Source organism: Corvus brachyrhynchos, unplaced genomic scaffold, assembly GCF_000691975.1.
Source record: "Corvus brachyrhynchos isolate BGI_N302 unplaced genomic scaffold, ASM69197v1 scaffold59, whole genome shotgun sequence".
In the NCBI taxonomy this organism is placed as follows: domain Eukaryota; kingdom Metazoa; phylum Chordata; class Aves; order Passeriformes; family Corvidae; genus Corvus; species Corvus brachyrhynchos.
In genome coordinates this window covers 521,017-527,565 of record NW_008246054.1, presented here as the reverse complement: position 1 = coordinate 527,565, position 6,549 = coordinate 521,017, and the positions used below count along the sequence as shown (strand labels likewise).

General features: G+C 49.6%; 1 long non-coding RNA gene across 1 annotated transcript in view; it reads left to right on the top strand.

Moving 5' to 3' along the window:
• Nucleotides 1-3,244: 3,244 nt before the first annotated feature.
• The window catches only part of LOC108449496, a 10,853-nt gene continuing 7,548 nt past the window's right edge, over nucleotides 3,245-6,549 (top strand). Inside the window, exon 1 of the long non-coding RNA XR_001865660.1 lies at nucleotides 3,245-3,527. This is a non-coding gene — a long non-coding RNA (uncharacterized LOC108449496). The remainder of the gene's footprint in view (nucleotides 3,528-6,549) is intronic.

The following is a 6,549-nucleotide window of genomic DNA, read 5'->3' as shown; positions in this document are numbered from 1 at the left end:
TGGCTGCGCGGTGACAGGGAAATGTCCCCCCAGCACCTGAGCCAGGCAGAGCCAGCCCTGCTCTAGTCAACGAGAACAGGGCAGCCCCTTCCCCACGGGCATCCCCGGCCCCAGAACGGGCACCCACTGGCCCCAGGGCCAGGCAGCGGCTGTGGCTGCCGGGGCCGTGACACTGAGACACTGCTGCTGGGGAACCTGTGCGAAATTAAATTCTCCACTTGGCTGGTCCGGGTGGCTTGGCTTTGCTCTGCTGACTTGTTCCTTCATTATTTTTTTGGCCGATAACTGACTGCAAGCTTGTCTTGTCTGTTTAATACCAGCACAGCAGCTCCAGGAGAGGCTCAAGCTTGTCAGTCTCGGCGAGCGCACACTGTATTGCTCTCCCCACTTCATTTACTTCATGGACAGGAGGGGAAAAGCCTCGAGGCGCTGCAGAGCTTGGCAGCGGGGATAGGGGGTTTCTCTGCAGGCTGGGTGCAGCCCCCCAGAGCAGCCCTGGGCAGGGCAGGCTGGGGCACAGGGAGACCTGCACATTTCCAGGGGAGACCGAAACTTGGATGGGCCCAGGCAAGCTAAGGACAGTAATTATTGAGATTAATATCTCCCTCACACCTTGGAGCATGCTCAGGAAATCTCCAGGCACCCTTGCAGGCAGGTTTGCAATGGACTTGGCTGTTCTTGCTCTGCAGCACCTGGTGCAGCAGCACCTGTGGCTGTGGTGGGAGGTGGGTGCAGGGCTGGCATTTCCTCTCTGGACAGAAGAGATGTTATTTCTGAAGTACCTTCTCCCCGTGCCTGACTGTCCTGTGTGGACTAATGCACTTAGGGGAGCACAAGGGTCCCAAGCCACATGCCCAGGCAGATCCAGCCGTACCTGTCCTGGTGTTTTTGCAGACGGGACAGAGGCGGGATCAGCCCGGTCCCCTGAGTGGGTCTTTGTCTGGAGGACAGGCCGCCTGCACTCAGCCGCAGAGCCCGGGCAGCCGGGTCCTTGGAGTAAGGCTTAGCAAACACAGTTGGTTTTTGTTTAATTAAGAGCAAGCAGAGAATTTAAAGACTGGGTTTTCTCCAACCTGTGATAAATTAACCTCCTCCTTGCTCAGGAGGACAGGAACGCTCCAGATCAATGATCTTACTGATGCCTGGCTTCTCCTCCTTTGGAGGGAGAAAGGGACAGAGAGCATCAGCCCCTGCCCCTGCCGCTGCCTTTGGGGCAGCAAGTGGAGTGACTGTGGGTAATGATGATGAATGGCATGATTAAAGCTGGAACTCAGACCTACAGCTGGAATTTTAGACCCTATTCACAGAATAATCCAGCTCCTGCTGTGCAATTTGGGGGCACTTAGAGTGCAGCTGCAGGCAGTGGGGTGCTCCAGGCAAAGCCCCCGACAGACAGACACCCCTGACTCACGCTGTGTTCAAGGGACCAGAGGGCTCCTGTTCCCATGTCAGGTTTGGTGCAGAGCTACTCCCAGTGTGGCTGTGGCCATGCCAGCGGGTGCCAGCATCCTGTGACAGCCACCAGAGGATATGTGGGCACCCATGGGTGAGATGTGCCTGAATAGGGACCACTGGATTGTGGCTTTTGTCCCTCTGGGTCCTGGGCAGAAAATAAGTCACCGAATTTTTTAAGATTTTTGTGCATTTAATAAAAACTGGTGGATTTATAAATGTCTCAGAAATCACACAGACACAATATCTGCAGCTCTGCCTGGGCAATGCTGGGCCTTGCCTGCAGTTTTTGCTTTTCTAAACTCCTTCTTTAAATGTATTTTTATACAGCAGTGTTGACCTTTTCTGCCAGCCCCTGTGGAGCGAGGTTGTATCTTGTGTAAAAGTCATATCAAATGGGCCACAAAAAATCACTCTTGCCTGATTAAAATGAATAGTCTAGACAACGTGTGCATTTTCCTTCTGTGTCGTTAGCTTTGTGTGAGAGCTTGCAGCAATCAGGGCTTTTATGGGAGAAACACAGCTACAGGTACCGCGAGCTGCCTTAGCGGATACTAATTACAATCCCTGTAAGGATTGATTTGCGAAGAAAATTTCTATTGCCTCAAGGACAAACGTTTGTGCAAATCATATTATTGTGTATGAGAAATTGGTAACACTTTATGAAATGGTTCGTTTATAAATACTTTACTATTTATTAAATTAAATGGTCTTATAACAATCCTTTTGCTAAGTTAAAATATCTTAAGTGTTCTGGTTTTACATTATTTCTGTGCTATAAAGCTGGCTGTTAGGGCTTGGTTGGCGTCACCTGTTAAGACTATTGTTGCTGCAGTTTGTAACACACTGTGTCTGACACCGTGGTGCCCACACATAGTGCTGGTGTCAGAGCAGCAGCTCCCCTGAGCACCTCCTCTCCCCTACTTCATTCGGACCTGAAGTTCTGGAACAGCATAATTTTGAAGTTGCCTGTTTCCTTGAGCGTGGGGTTTGACTGTGGCAAATAACACAGACTTTGTCTGTGTTGCATGTTTGGCTCATGGCACAAGAAGTGGGTGCCCAGCCCTCTCCTGTGGCACCAGCAGATCCCTGATCCACCCAGTAGGAGATCCAGCTGTTGCATAGAGAAGGATCAGACTGTTCCTGTACCTTGTACATCCCCGGATCTGGACCTTTCCAGAGAGGAGCTGGAAGACACCTGCAGGTGGGAAGCATTTTGTGTTGCCTCCAAACCATTAGGCCCATTCAGACATTGTTCTTGTGGACAAGCCAAGTGTATCCCACGGTGTGGGGGCTGCACCTTGCTCCTGGTTTAGATCTTCAAGACCCAGTGGGTCAAGAGCTGCTTTCTTATTTTCCTATGGGAGCACTCTTTGCAATCTCACGGTGACTGGTGCTGTATCCAGGCTGCCCACTGTCCACTTGACCACACTTCCAACATGGCAATTTTTCCAGTCCTGTTATGCATTTTACTTGGAGGAATTAGAAGAGGAAGAAGCATTGCCTTGCATGGGAGGCGTGTGAGGCGGCAGTGCTCACCCTGGGTGGCGCACACAGCCAGGAAGATGGACGGGAGCAGTGGTCACACCTGTCAGTCATCAGATACCTGTTGGTCCTGCACGTTACTGGTGCTGTGCCAGCGCTCCCAGGCTGACCAGGTTCATTCCTATTTTGAGAAGTTGCCCCTGCCTTCCAAAATTCTTGTCTGCTCTGGAAAACAAGCGGATAAGACATCTTTACTGAGCTAGAAATTTCTCTTGAATGTCCTCTCTCTAATTTATGTTCCCTCTCACTTCACTGCCTGCAGCAAAGCCCATTAATGGTGGCAGTTTGTGACACAACTGAAGGCTCCTCTAAGGGGCAGCTCTCCCGCGATTCCACCGTGCACTGACTTTGGAGGCGTTTGCTGGCGTGGTGAGGCTCAGCTTCCCCCTCTGTTTCCCAGGCTCCAGAGACTAATCCTTCCTTTGGCTGCCTCTGCTGCTGCTATGGCAATATTTTCTCCCCCATCGTGGTAATCACGCAATGGTCTCTGAGAACAGCAGGAGAAGCTGTGCCTGGTAGATGCATAAAAGGTAAGATGAACTACATGTCATAAAACTTTTAAAAGTTCCTTTTTTGTGTTTGTGCGGGGGTTATTTTATATGGCTTTTGATATGAAGCTAAAATTGCACATCAAAAAGGATAATGCATCTTTAAGCTGTTACAATGACTTCTAAATTTTTCATTTAATGTCAGTGAGGAAAAAACCCCTCAGTTGGCTGAGTTACGTTGGTGAGATGGCTGTTTCATTCCATAAAGTGTCTGCAGTGGATTTGAACAGTAGGAAATCCAAGGGTGATAAATAGCTATTTCTAAGTAAATTTCATGCAATTGCCCTTTGGTTAAAGTCTTTCCTCTCAGCACTTTCCTGTGCACATAGCCCAACTAATAATATTCAGGAGCAAGTGCTTTCCAGTGTGACAACTGATTGCACTTTGAAGCAGTAAATGGCTGATTTCATAATTGGTATAATTTTTCACAAGTACCTGAATGTCATATACAGAAAGAATAAGCAACCTGGACTTAATACGGGAGCTTTTTCAATTCTCCTAAAAATCAATAATGTATTAAACCCCTCTAACTGATTAAAATAATGTGAACCCTGAGTAGGTTTTGTGAGGAAGGCAGGTTTCTTCAAGGGTGGCAGATTTATGGCAAAAGGGTTAATACATGGGGAGAACAGGGATATGTTACAGATGGAGTCCGTTTTCCTAATTAAACTTTTATCAAGATTTTCCCGGTTTGAATTGTTTCACTTAGCATGATGGGAAGGAGCATTTCCTTTGGTGTTCAGGGCAGCTACTGCCATTTGTGCAACACCAGGATCTCTGACCTCACGGAAGGGGTGAGGATTGTGAGGAGAAGAAAAAGGAATCCATTCTGAAAACAGCATGCTGGCTCTGGAGGGTCCTGCTGCCCTGTGGCAGGAGAGGGTGCAGGGCGGATTTCGGGGGAGAGCTGCACTGGTGTCAGTGCTGGCTGTGTCAGGAGCAGAGCCTGGGGCACACGACAGGTCCAGCCTGGGGACAAGGCTGCTGTGGGGGCTGTCCTGGGGTGTGGGGGGCACCTCCATGCCCAGGGGCCTCTTTGCATGGAAAAGTTCAAGTAGCATCACAGAGAGGTGAATGTGACTGCAGAGTTACAGAAGACAGAGCCTCTCACCAGGAGGCAAACAGGAGGGGTTTTTTTCCCCACGATTTTATGATTTCTCAAAATCCTTTCATACTATTGTGGAAAGATGTCTGAGGATCTATTGAGAGAATATTTATAAAGCTAAAGCAAAGGTGCAGCCTGAAGGCAGGGAAATGCAGGTGGCCTGGGCATGGGTGGGGACAAGGGTGGGGAGGGGAGGGGAGCGGGCACCTGGCACCTGGGTGGGTGTCTGGGGAGCAGCAAGAGCCACCCCCCCCTTGCTGGCAGCACCACGTGTGGCCGGTGCCGGGGGTCAGAGCAGTGGGCTGTGCATGAATGCCTCGAGGGAAGATTAAGAAACAAGAGCACTCATGTTAAAGCCTGGACAAGCCGCAGGAGCCCACGGAATCATGCCTGTCCCCAGCACGCTGGGCACCCGCCTGGCCTGGCACGGTGGCACCGAGGCCCCTCTGCCTGGGGAAGCCACGTCCCCACTTGCTCCCACACGGGGCAGTGGGGGTGGGAGTGCATGTCACTGCCAGACCTGACTTGCATTTCCCCCAGGAAGAGTGCACTCCTTCCCAGGGGACCACAGGCAGGTGGATTGAGGAATCTATTTAAACTTCTCAAGATCATGATCAGACATCTTAAGCTCTGCATTATTCACGTTTGTCTGTTGTTTCTAACTCATTTCCTATTTTCCAGCTGAGGGACTCTGCCAGAAGCACTCTTTGCCAGAGATTAAAACAATTTAGGAAGCAGACACCCAATTCCTTTCTTTGGATAGTAGGCAAATTGGATATCTGTGAGAAGCAAGCAAATTTTATTATCAACAGATAGTTTGCTACTTAACTATCCTTAAGAACCCCCCAGTATTTGCAGGTGTTTGTTGGTTGTCCTGAGCCAAAAGGCACACGTGGCACATGCCCAGCTGTGGTGGCTGTTTTTTTGTGCACAGCCTGTGCCCAGCCTGTGCCCAGTGCCCCCGAGGGACACTGGCACCCAGGAGGGCAGCGTGGGGAGCAGGTACTTAATGGCAGCAAAGGTGCTGGAAAACAAATGTGCCTGGTGCAGGAGGAAGAGCCCGACCCAACGAGCTCCTTGGGAGCTCTGGCTCCATGGACTGTGCTCTGCCCATCTCCAGTGTTTATACTGAGGCCAAGGGGACACAGGGAATGACATTTATGTCATTAGCCGTGGCTGTCCTTGGTTTGTATCAAAATAGCTGTTTTAAATGTAATTATCACTAACTTGGGAAAATGCACCATTAGATATGTAAATTTATTGGCTAATGGATGCACACGGCAGATCACAGTGGATGGGACTCGGATAACCAAATTGGAACAATTTCTCAGCTTGTTAAGCAGGTTCCCAGGGGTGGGTTTTGGTATCTGGAGGTCTCCCAGGTACCTTCCCTATAGCTCACCTGGGACCTGGCGCTTCCTCTCAGGGAAGGTGCACATCCTGCATTCCCAGTGTGTTTAGGGTGGTGCAGGAAGTTCTGCAGGAGTCCAGGAAGACAAAGGGGATGGCTCTTAAAATTGTACAAGGATCCAAAAAAAAATCATGGAGTCATTCATCAGGATTGCTGTAGTTCTTGACCACATAGTCAATGATTTATTTAATCTTAATATATTCCACAAAGAGTCCCCATATTTCCATAAATATGTCATATCTACCTAATACATAGTAATGAACCTGCTCCAAGGGTAAATAAATAAGATCTAAGCTCAGAAAGCCAATGTTCATCAAAGGCAGATATACAGATACTGAGTCCTTTAAAGTACCATTCTTCACAGCAATCACAACCAAGTTTGGCAATTCATAACTTGTCAAGTCAATTAGAAATCCCGGGGGGCCCGGCGCTGTGCACACGCGAGGGGCACACGCGAGGGGCACACGCTGGCAAGGGCGTGGGCGCAA